Raw genomic sequence first — 12623 nt, 5'->3', positions numbered from 1 at the left:
GGAAGGAGCCGTGGGAGGGCTGGGACGAATGAAACTTTTGACCAGGCTTCTGGGTGCGTGTGTGCTGTTGGGGCTCGAGGGCAAATCATCCAGGAGTTCAGCCTTCGTGGATGCTAGAACACTACCGTTGCGCTGCAAATCTGATGGGAAGGAGATTAACAGGCTATGGTGACTACAGAGCTTCCATGAGTCTCAGTAAGCACGAGGAGGAGCATTCATTGAGGTCAACCGTTACCTTTCAGAGATGCCGTGTCGTCTGAGCCCACGTCAAATGCCATGTGTCTAAAGTTCTGCTTCAATCGTTGCATGTTCTGCCACTCCCCCTGTATAGGCGGAACTTCTTGCTGCTCCAGACGATGTTGATGCATCTTAACCCTTGCAAACCTAAACGGCTTTACCCTCTCCAACAAATACACATACATGAATAACCACATAGCATCTCTATTCAAGACTGTCAATCAGAACCTGGAGGACCGGACTGAAATTATGCAACGTAGGAGTCAATTTGCATTAAAATCTTATCAAATCGTTATTTTATCAAAATTTTACTGTCAAACTGGCAACAAAGTCATTCCATATCAACAGCACATTCAAAAACCACTGCTGAAGTTAGGAAAGATTAAAGTAAAGGGAATCAATAAATATTAGCAGATTGTTCAATAAAACAAAATAAACATTGTCTCACCGCTGCTTTTTCTGGCTCAGTGCTTTCTTCCGAATCCATATGGCCAGCTGAAACAGCATGGCCATACACCCCAATCAGTGGCTCCCTGGGGGGTTTTCTTACCAACTCCTCCTGTTCTGGGGACAGAGTCACTCCAGGGTAGCAGGGAGCACCAGTGAAGCCAAAAACTCCTGTCATGGTGGTAAAAAAGTGTCAGTTTAAGGCAAAGCCACATCAACCTCTGTGTACTTCACATATGGAGAAACACACCAGTCAAAAGTGAAGGCAGCTGCATTACAATCACAGTAAACAGTTTACATTTTCATCCTGTAATTGGCATCCTTGTTACCAACTATCAAGTTCTTACTCAAAATGTGATTAGATATCACAAAGATATAACAAAGAATAACTGAAAGCAAGACATCCATTCCAGATTAAGTAGAGCTCATGTAAATGTGTGACCCAACAATGATTCAGTTTCTTTTTTTTTTTTAATTGAATCCTGAAATCTTACATTTCAATACAATTTGATATTTCAGTATGATTCATTTTTAATTCTGACACTGCTAAATACTGAAGAGCCAAAAATGCTTTGGCAGTTTCCCACTGAACAAAGACACATTTTCTAAGCAATGTAGCTATGCCCTCACCTGTTTTATCCCCCCATGAGCTGGGGTCCCTGTGACGAGGGATCGTATCTCGCTTGTTGGGCCATGTATTGGACATGGACAGTGAGGAGTTTGCATGGCATCTACGAGGCAGGGTGGGAGTCAGCTGCACTCCCGGAAGAGTGGCCAGAGGGTAGGAGGGCAGCAGAAAAGACCCGGGGGGGGGTGGATTGGAAGGAACTGAAAAGGTGCGCTCTACACTGGGGTTACCAGACAGCAAGCGGTTGGCTTTGGGCAAACCTGTATGGAAAAGAGCATCTATTCTCAAGAGAATCTTCCATGACTATTCATTTGGCAGCAAATAATGTTCAGTAGCTCCTTTCATTTGACACTCAGTGAGTGAAGTTTATGGTCAAGTGATGCCTTGATTCCAATTATTCTATTTAGCAATATTTTACAACAAAACAAATCTATTGCAAAAATTATGCAAATGTGCTATTTTCTACATTTTGTATATATAAATAAAGTAAAATCAACATCAACAAGTCACCTCTGTCAGAATCACTGAGATTAGCTGCTTTTAAAATATCTGGGTCCGCACCAAGGCTACCGCTTCGACAAAGTCTACCCACTGTCTCTCTTTTCCATCCTGGAGCATCGGGCTGGAAAGGCTCTACTGAATCTGGAGAATGAAACAGAAACAGGAAACTTGAGGACAATTTGAAGCATCAGCTCAGCATATGTAACTAATAGGCACACATCAGACTACAAATGCATACCAAAAAACAACTAAGCGGTAAACAAAAAGTGAGCAATAGCAATTTAGATTTTATAACTAAAGACTTTAACATAATTTTAAGAAAACTTAATCATATGGTTACATTGTTTACAGGAGACCTCTGTAGGCTCTTCTTGGATTTGAACAGTGCAGGTGGGATCTTTTATCAACAGACTGCAATAAAAGATTCAAGTCTAGTCTTGCCTGCAGTCTTATAATGTCAATGCCAACTAAAATAGGACTTGGTAAAAATCACAAATTCCTTACATCACACAGACCGCTGCAGCACACCAGAGCTCAACACTGGCCTTGTTTCACCCAGCATATTAAAGAAGCCATGTTATATAGATGATTGCGTTTGCAGCCATCTAGATGTGGTATCAGAAGCCAGCAAAGCAACATGACAATGTTTTGTTTGTTTGTTGGGGCGGGTTAAAATAATGACAAAGTGACAACTATAATCAATATACATGTATAGCCAGTATTATACTAAGCTTCTATATCAATGGTAGGAAGCATTATCATCCTAGGCTAAACAAAACTGCCCAACAAATAATGTGTTTCACCGTAAACCCACCCTGCATGTGGGTGGTCATGGTGCCCACTCTAGTGTGCTCTACTCAGTCATCTACAAACATATCACTGCTAAAATTAGTACTGGAGCATGAAATACACTCAAATTCAGACTTCCTCTAGTGTTTCTAATAAATACTACTCCCATGTTTCATAATCCACACACTGCTACATTGTGTTAATGCTTCGGTGTGGATTTTAGGATATTTTTCATGATGCCAAATTTTTTTTCCATAAAGTACAGGAATATTGAAAAGTACTGAAGAACGCCCATATTAATAGCAGCAGTCCGAATACTGATAGAAACCCACTTCAATGTATTCCATGTACTCATACACATTTAAAACTTAACAATGAGTTAACATTTTCATTTCATGTCTTGACCTACATGTTACAAGTCTGGGTGGCATGTTCAAGGACAAATGTCCAGATAAATTAACACACACACACACGCACGCACGCGCACGCACACACACACACACACACACTAATTAGCTAGATAATTAGCTGCTAATTTAAGGTGTGAAAATGAAAGCATGAGTAAAGGCAGAAACAGTAAAAGACACAAGAGACATGGGAATACAAATCAACATGTATTTATAGGTTGTATGTTGAAAACCTAGTAAGAAAATAGGACAAATCTAAAATAGAGGACACAAAGAGAAAACAAAGAGACATTTACTTACCAGAGTTTGTGCCACAGTTTTTCTGATTCAGCCTCAAGGAGGTAGTGAGATCTTCCACACTAAACTAAAGCAGCAACAACAAAAAACAGTCCCTTATTATTGAACATTTATAAGTAAGCATGTAGCAAACCATGATATTCCTTTTTTTAAATAGACATCTGTTCTGTTGTAGCTCAGTACACAATGCTTTCTTAACAAAAATGTACAGGACATTGTGCAATTTTATGCAACTAAATTACAATGAAAATAGTACTGAAACAGTTCAACATGAAAAATAATGGGGGTCATGTTATAAAAATGAAGTGACTCAAAACTTACACATTAGGCAAAACAGTTCAGGTCTGCAGAAGGGCAGTAATGTAAGAAGTAATGTTGATGGAAATTGGAATATGGAATAGAAAACAACTTGTAGCCTAACACAAATAAATAAGATTCACAGCTACATAAAGGAAAAAAAAGGTAAAGTAGCTTGTTGAGTTTGGAGCTGCATTCAAAATAGTACATTCTCTCATTTTTAACCTTATTTTTCCTTTTTTGTAATTCTGTGTGTGCATGTAAAATTACCTTCATGAGGTAATCACCCACCTTATCAGATAACTTTGCATTTGATGCACTGCAAGGCTGCTTGTTTACTAAACATGGGAGGAAAGACCTCTCCCAGGGTAGCTTGTTTTTCGCCTTCCTAGCGCTAACTCCTCTCTTGTGTGACTGGAGGCCATCTGTAAGAGAACCAAAGCTGCCGTAGCCACTCAGTCGATCCGAATCTGGTTCTGTGTGGTGGCTCTGTGCACTGTTAACTTTCCCTCCATTAATAACCCAGTTCAGGTCAGCTCCAGAGCCAAACTGAGGTATTCGCCGTTGACCAGGCTTGGGGATGACCAGTGCGTATTCCACCATACCATCTGCAGACAATCGGGGGAGAATATGTCTGGCTCTTCGTGCCTGTACTGCAGCCATAAGTCCCTCCACATCTCCAGTGAAGTCCAACCTGTCAATGGCCTTCATGAGTAGCTGTTTTTTTCCTGTGTCAAGACAGCAGTCAAAAACAGCAAAGAGCTCCAGAGCAGCATGTCGGACCCTCTTTTTATTGTCTGCAAGATAAGGAGCCACTACAGAACACAGATTAGGGATATTGAAGTCTTTTCTGGGGTGTGTGAGCATAGCAGCTGTGATGATGTTGATGACATCTTCTCTGACTCTGGAATTTTTGTGCCTTAGCTGTCCTATTACAAGTTCCAAAACTTTCTGTGGACCTACAATCCTCATGAGGTGACGAAAAATATTCATGTACTCATTCCGGGGAACAGTCCGTGCGTCCCCCAAAGTTTTGAGGGCCACACATACAATCTGTTTATAATGTCTGTCCACGGCGTAGTCCAGGTTTTGAACCAGGAGGCTGATAACCTGTAAAGTGCCATACAAGACTTTGAAGTTTGTATCATCCAGAAGTCTACGTAAAAAATTGATGAATTCCACAATACTGTCAGAGGAAACGGTTTTCAAGTCCAGCTCTGAAATAATGTTCTTCAGCTCTTCTACCCCATTTGTTCGGCTCTGGTAGTTCTCGTGATCAAGGAGTTGTTCGTGTAACTCCGGCGATATTAGCGCATAAATCATCATTGATCAGACTCATTGATCCAATCACTGATTTGGAAAAGCAATATAGCCAGTTGGCTAGCTAGCGCACTTCAGCAGCGTGTTGGATAGGTGCTATATCACCAAGTCAGTTTGTCAGGAGCTCAACTTGGAAAGAATCCGTTAGCTAACTAGCTAAGCTAGTTAACCTAGGTTAGCAATCGCAATCGCAGTAACGCTACAGTTCAAGCAACACTGTCCAGTATTGTTGACAATTAGGATATTTACAAAGACTGTGTTCTCCAACAAGAATAAAAAGCACTTTCCTCTTTTGAATTCCAGTACGATCTTGAAAGTTGGGTATATGTAAACACATAGACTTGCTCGGAATTTTCTTCTCAGACCATCGTTCATCACAGTTCATCGTCTGGAATCAAAAAAACACTATGTCAAAAAACAACTGCTTCCATGGTGACGCGAGTTCTCGTAACCGCGAAGATTCGACCTCGCGCGTGAAAATATGGGAATTGTGACCAAATATGCTTGACCGTATTGGACCATAAATTATGTTCATTCAAATGGCCTATAACGATACAACAACTCTTCTTATGTGTAGCTGTTCACAATAACGTTATTCTGCGTCCATATCTCTGTTTAAGGACATTTACATGGTATAAAATCCCAATGGATGTCTGTACTCTAAAAAAAAAGCTCAGCAGGTTTTCTAAATTTCACTCGTATGTCCGTGGTTTGTGGGTAATTTCAAATCTTTTGCATCTTTTGCATCCACACTAAAACAATGTTATGTTCCAGGGTGTATGGAACCCTCCAGATTCCAAACTATGTTTGGTATTAAATAGAGTTATTTTGTAATTCTGAACTGTAGCTTTTTTGTAGACACCAGATGCATACATTAGTTCTGGGTCTACATAGGTTCAGAGAATCCCAAGTGAAGTTAAAGAAATATATATTTTAGTTTTAGAATTAAGCCTAGAGTGAGCCAATAGTGAACTTTCCCAGATATACCTAATTTAGTGTGTCTGTGTCTTAAACAACCTGGATCTCAACACCACCAAGATGTGGAAATTATAATGTACTTCAGGAAGCATCCTCTTGCACCCTCCTCATTAGTCATTAAGAAACTGGTCAATGCAGTGGAATCCTGCAAATTCATTTCAGATGCAGGATTCTACTATTACAAAGAAAGTACAGAAGCGCAGGTATGTCTTAATCAAAAGCTTAATTACATTTTAGGCTCCACTAATGCACAGTCCAGAAACCAGCTGCAGCATATCATTGAGTGCGCTCAGAAAGTCATCTTTCTCTTTCTCTCTTTTCTCTTTCTCATTCCTTGCTGAGCTTCATCAGTCTAGAAACTCCAAAAGTTCTGCAAATCCCTTCACCTGGATGTCACTTATTTCAGAAACTCCCCAATGGAAAACACTTTAAAGCATTCAAAACCAATACTAACCAGCATCTGACCTGTTTCTTTCCCAATGGCATATCTTTGCTGAACCACAATCCTCTGCAGTCCTGATGAAAACCAGTTCAATTGAATTCAAATTTATTTCTGTAGCACCTTTTACTACATTCATTGTAACAAAACAGCTTTACTGATGTCAGAGTCTGGACCCCCCACTGAGCAAGCCAAAGGTGACATTGGCAAGGTAAAACTATGGGTGTAACAAAGAATCCTCAAGAGGAATCAAGACTTGAAGGAGGTATCTGTCCTTAAATGGTCAACACCAGACAGCACAACAACAAAATAAGCAATGAGATCAAAATATCAGTAAGAAAGGAGTCATTTAGGAGCAAATAGTGATTAGGAATTAGGAAAAACTTAGAAATGTAATTACTGCTGAAGCAATTCACACAGCCTAGTGAACTGTCATGTTTACAAAACTGTACCTTACATGTCACAAATTTTAATTCATTTTGCAAATAGAATTGTATACTGTAAAATGTTTCATTTACTTCTACATATTGTATACGTCTACATCTTGATATTTATCCCCAGTGAAATGTATATACTGCCATTTATACTGTAGTGTGCATGTTGTATTTGGGTTAGCTATTTTCTAGTCTTTCATCAATACGCTTTTGATAACAGGGCTGCTTCTAGCTGGATTTTTTGGTGGCCCATTCCCAAGTAATTAGTGACAATGACGTGTAACTCATGCAACATGGCTGTGTGTTTAACTTCTGCCCTCACTAACAAATGCACACATTTCGTCACACTACAATTTATGAAACAGCATGTTGGATAGACTAATCATGCTTTCTCATTCATGCCATGCCAAACTGGAATCTAGCATAAATATGCTCCAGTCTGATGTGCGATCAGTATAGGATAAAAATTGTACCACTCAGTTAACAGAACAGTTATGTAAATATGCTAGGCGATTGAAATATATTACATTTCTAGTTTCCAGCAGCAGTTATCATATGCCAAAGACTGTATATACATGAAAAAGATCAATAACAAAAACAAATCTTGTCTCAACATCCACAAAGAAGCTCTTACAGCCTACCACAACTAATCACACCACTACCTTATTGTGTAGTGGAACAGAGATTAAAGAGAAAGAGGCGCGTGGTATAAAGCAAATTGAATTATAAACACATACTATATAGGGAAAATGACATTTGTGACATGCACATTTTGAAATGGTAATGTGATTGGGTTGTTGTTTTTTTCTGGAGTGCTATTTAGTGCACCCTTCTCCCGGAAGTTACGCAGACAGAACCTCTTTTGTGTTTGTTTTTCCTGACAAACGCTCAAGGCTTCTGTCACTAGCGTGTTGATCTCCGCTACTGCGATACATTAGACCTCGTTGGCACATCCAAAAGGTTGAATACAGGTAATTAACATCAGTTTCGTAATATTTTCACACTGCTTGATTGTAGTAGAGCGCGCTGGACTAGTTTGTTGCTAACGTTACATAGACAGTCGGCACATCCTGGCAAAGTTTATTTTTAGCAGCAACTGTAGTTAGCTAGCGAGCTTGCGAACATTAACCACAATAGCGAGCCGTTAGCATGTCATCAAGCTAATGGTACCCGTCTAGCTAGCTACCTAGCTAGCATCATCAGGATTCAGACAGGTGATTTGATCTCGGCCATGAGCAGCTACTGTGAATGACCTTCTGATTTTTAACATTTGACTTAAGTATTATTAGATAGCTTTGTGAAGGTCAATAGCTAGGTTGAGCAAAGAACTAAGAAGTAAACGTTTTTAGCAAGATACTTAGAATGTTTATGGTTTTCTTAAAGTGCTGGTAGCTTAACAATTATTTATGGTCTCCTTGCTGTATAATCGCGTTAACTTGGTTCTATCTAGCTAACCTAGCTACGGCGGTAATAAACATTACTGTTAGCTAGCTACTTAGCTATTTTAGCCAGCTCACTCAATGTGTTAACGTTTCATCAGAAGCCAATGCGTTCTAACCGAGTAGGTACGATATTTCCGCTTGTATTTAACTTTAACGTATTAGTCGTTTTTAAAGTTGTTGGCTAACTAACTGATTCAGCCTCAAGGAGGTAGTGAGATCTTCCACACTAAACTAAAGCAGCAACAACAAAAAACAGTCCCTTATTATTGAACATTTATAAGTAAGCATGTAGCTAACCATGATATTCCTTTATTTTAATTGGACATCTGTTCTGTTGTAGCTCAGTACACAATGCTTTCTTAACAAAAATGTACAGGACATTGTGCAATTTTATGCAACTAAATTACAATGAAAATAGTACTGAAACAGTTCAACATGAAAAATAATGGGGGGGGTCATGTTATAAAAATGAAGTGACTCAAAACTTACACATTAGGCAAAACAGTTCAGGTCTGCAGAAGGGCAGTAATGTAAGAAATGTAAGGCTGTAACTTTCATCTTTGGTTATATCTTAAATTTTGTCTATAAAATTTCTAGATTCCTTTGATCAGAACTTCTCAGGGGTCATTTTTTTTCACCAAGAGGTATAAAAACAAGACGGGTGTCTAATTCCACAGTGATAACATTACCCAAGACTTCATAATCTTCTCCCTTCATTAAACATTCGACACACTGTCTAACTGCCTGGTTTCCATAAGCAAAACCACACGGCCCTATTATTAGAGACATTAGAGAGATGGATTGGATAGAATTCAGTTTGAATATATTTTTCACTAAAATGCTTGTGAAACAACTCTAGAAAAGCACACACTGACCCCAGATTATTAAAAACAGTTACATATGTTTTGCACAAAACCCCACCTTTTTACTGTTTGCGTGCTTACAAAGGAGAAATAAGTCAACAGGATGCCATTGCCTCGCTGAGCTTGAAGTAAACACGCAAGGTGATTTTCAGTGGCAAGGAAGAAACAGTTCCCTAAGGTTTCAACAGCTTAATTAAGACAAACTTCACATGCAGGCACAGGGAACAGTGAGACCTTTATCACAATGTCTGCTTTGGGAATATGATAAATTATCTCTTAACGCCAAACAAGACAACCTTTCTAACAATGGAAACTAAATGTTGTAGATATGTTGCCAAGAAACATGTAGTGTTACAAACACTTTGTAGATATTTTAAAGATCATTTTAGTGTGAGTCAATGTTATAATGTTAGCTACACCATGCAAGAAAATTAATCTAAGATAGATACCTAGCTTTACCAATTCAGCTGTATGTAAAATATATTTTAAACATCTTGCACTAATGCTTGGAACATTAGGCGTTTGATTACATCTGTGTCTGCGATTTTGAAAGTGTTTTTATCTTCCCTGTTATATCTACTATAATGCCCCATGTTGTGCAGTTTACCAAAGAGTTTTGGGGTCAGCACATGTCATGAATTACTTTCAGGTGAACAAGATATGTCATACCCTTTTAACCCACTGGTCCCTTTCTGCTTCATGGGAGGTTGTAACCAGAACAGCACACTGTCTCTCTTTTCTCTGACAACCGACCCTCTCTAGTGAATCCTTTCTATTTGTTAGGTCCTACTCTCTGACCAGTCTGTTAAATCAGGGGGGAATCTGGATATGGTGAAGACTTGAGTTTGAAGATAAAACACCTGACAGTACATTAATCCTGTCTAAAAGAATACAAAGTTTAGGTTAGGTTATTTTATTCAACTGCAATTTAGTATTTCAGGTTCTTTCATTTTTAAATCCTTCCAATACAGCTATGGGAGAAGACAGTAGGCTATTCCAAGATTTATCAATTTGGTGGTTTCACACAAATACTACAATATATTGATGGAAATTGGAATATGGAATAGAAAACAACTTGTAGCCTAACACAAATAAATAAGATTCACAGCTACATAAAGAAAAAAAAAGGTAAAGTAGCTTGTTGAGTTTGGAGCTGCATTCAAAATAGTACATTCTCTAATTTTTAACCTTATTTTTCCTTTTTTGTAATTCTGTGTGTGCATGTAAAATTAACTTCATGAGGCAATCATTCACATTATCAGATACCTTTGCATTTGATGCACTGCAAGGCTGCTTGTTTACTAAACATGGGAGGCAAGACCTCTCCCAGGGTAGCTTGTTTTTCGCCTTCCCAGCGCTAACTACTCTCTTGTGTGACTGTTCCATGCTATTACCGTCAAAGTAATAAAGTATTTGAAGGTATATTAGGTCTACCTATACAATTCTGAGATTACTTTTTGTTACGGAGTAGCTACAATAATAAAACCTAGACAGTCAGATCCAGTGCAACTGTAAGTAGCTAGTTAGCTAGCGTTAACCTAATGAACCAGGATAGATAGGTTAGCTAACGTTAGACGGTGTAAAGCCAAACACGCCATCAGTGCTGAGTGTATTTGCCTTAGCTAGCGAGCTAACTACACAGCGGCAAAAGTCATTTGCTGGCTGTAGTGTTTGTAAGTAACACAGTAGCATTTACAATGTAATATTTAAAATTATATCTTGGCTACAAAACACAGCCAGGATCCCCGTTTCGTTGATTTGGTTGGGCTGCCAAGACAACAAAATAGTCCGCTGATGCTTTCGTTAAAGCTACAGTACTCCATCTCATGTCAGTGTCTATTTAGCTGCTATTTTTTTATTAGTTTCTGATAGGATCTTTAGACTACGTCCGATGCTTTTCTTTTGTTTTCGATGCTTTTGAAATTATCTTAAATTACCAGTTCTCTTCTTTTCTATAAGTATGTTTTACATCAAATTCGGAAACGTACAGCCTTGGTGGAAAAAAAACAACTATCGATTATATTTTTGACGAAGATGCTACCTATGAAACTACATTCACAACGGAGCTAGTTATGTAATGTAATGCAATAAATGTAGACCTGTTTTATATAGTCCATGCAACAAAGTTACACAGAATCCTACAATTAGTCTACCTTAAGCAAATCCAAACATTGCTGTGAAAAATCACTTCAGGGATATATTAAATACGTGCCACCACCTATGGTAGACATTTGACGGTTAATAACGCCTAATAAAAATAAACATGTTTTCTTCCAGTAAATTTACATTTACGGCATTTAGCAGACGCTCTTATCCAGAGCGACTTACAAAAGTGCTTTGTCATTTTCTCATAGAATACGTCCTAGTATTCCCAGTACAGTAGGTTAGAGTCCAATATACCAATGATCTAGACTACTGTAGAAATACAGGGATCACTGTAGTAGGAAATCAAGAAACGTGTGTTGGAGCCTTTCGTGAAAAAAAACATATAGCTAGGTAGAAGCATGATGCAAAGTTGACTTTGGTATTGACACCAAGAGTTATATATGCAACCAGGTAACTCGGGTTTACTCCTTTGTGCTCTATTGGCCTGTTGTTTCCATTAGGAATTACTTGACGTTTTTGTTGTAGGGTGCTATTCTCTGCTTATCCACTAGAGGGCAATAAAACGCATTTATTCTGAATGAGCCACACTTGACCAATTCGTCAACTAAATGAAATGTGGGTCATGCAAATTTCGCACGTCTGCCTTTCTTGACTTTACACTGGGCGTTTCTGAAATGGCTGTCAAACACAATAGACTTCCTCCGCAACTAGTATTTAATAAGTTATTAAGAGCATGCAGCAGATAGAAGATTTCAGTAAATAGAGGATATTGGTAAAATAAAACCTAAATAAGAGAAAAAAGGAATAGACCAGTGCCAAACCCCAAAAGCCTGTTTTATTTAGCAATCAGAGTAGTTAAAATTTTTTAGGTGCTTTTGTCAAATGCTTGGTTTTAGAGTTAAAGAGTTAATTAATAATTATGCCCTGTGGAAGTTTGTGAGAAGCAGTTTATTTGGGCCTTTCTGAAACTATAAAATCAAGCATTGTACAAGAACCACCTATACCTCAGTTGAATTTCTATCAGTTTACATACTCTCTCTCAGACATATCAAACATCATTTCAAACTGGACTTCCATCGCTAAGCCCAGATCTTTCTCAGGACCAAATCAGTTACATCTACCACTCAATCACTTAGAAGCATATCTTTCAGAAATTAAACTCTGGATGAAACACAACTTTCTTATGTTAAATAGCAACAAGACCGAGCTTATCATAGGCTCAAAATCAATCCTGAGTAAAACTGGTTCTTTCACTCTAACCACTGATGATATAGCTATGTCCCCTTCCCCTGGTTAGAAACCTGGGTGTTATCCTCAGTGCAATTCTTTCATTTGTACATTGTACATTGTGTATATAATCATAATATACATATATTGTACATACATTGTTAATATATTTTGTACATACATAGAAAATATATATTTATCTGTATATATA

The sequence above is a fragment of the Electrophorus electricus genome, unplaced genomic scaffold, assembly GCF_041902795.1.
Source record: "Electrophorus electricus isolate QZ-2024a unplaced genomic scaffold, ASM4190279v1 Scaffold85, whole genome shotgun sequence".
Taxonomy (NCBI): domain Eukaryota; kingdom Metazoa; phylum Chordata; class Actinopteri; order Gymnotiformes; family Gymnotidae; genus Electrophorus; species Electrophorus electricus.
The sequence above is the reverse complement of the archived record's forward strand: the minus strand, read 5'-3'. Positions refer to the sequence as shown.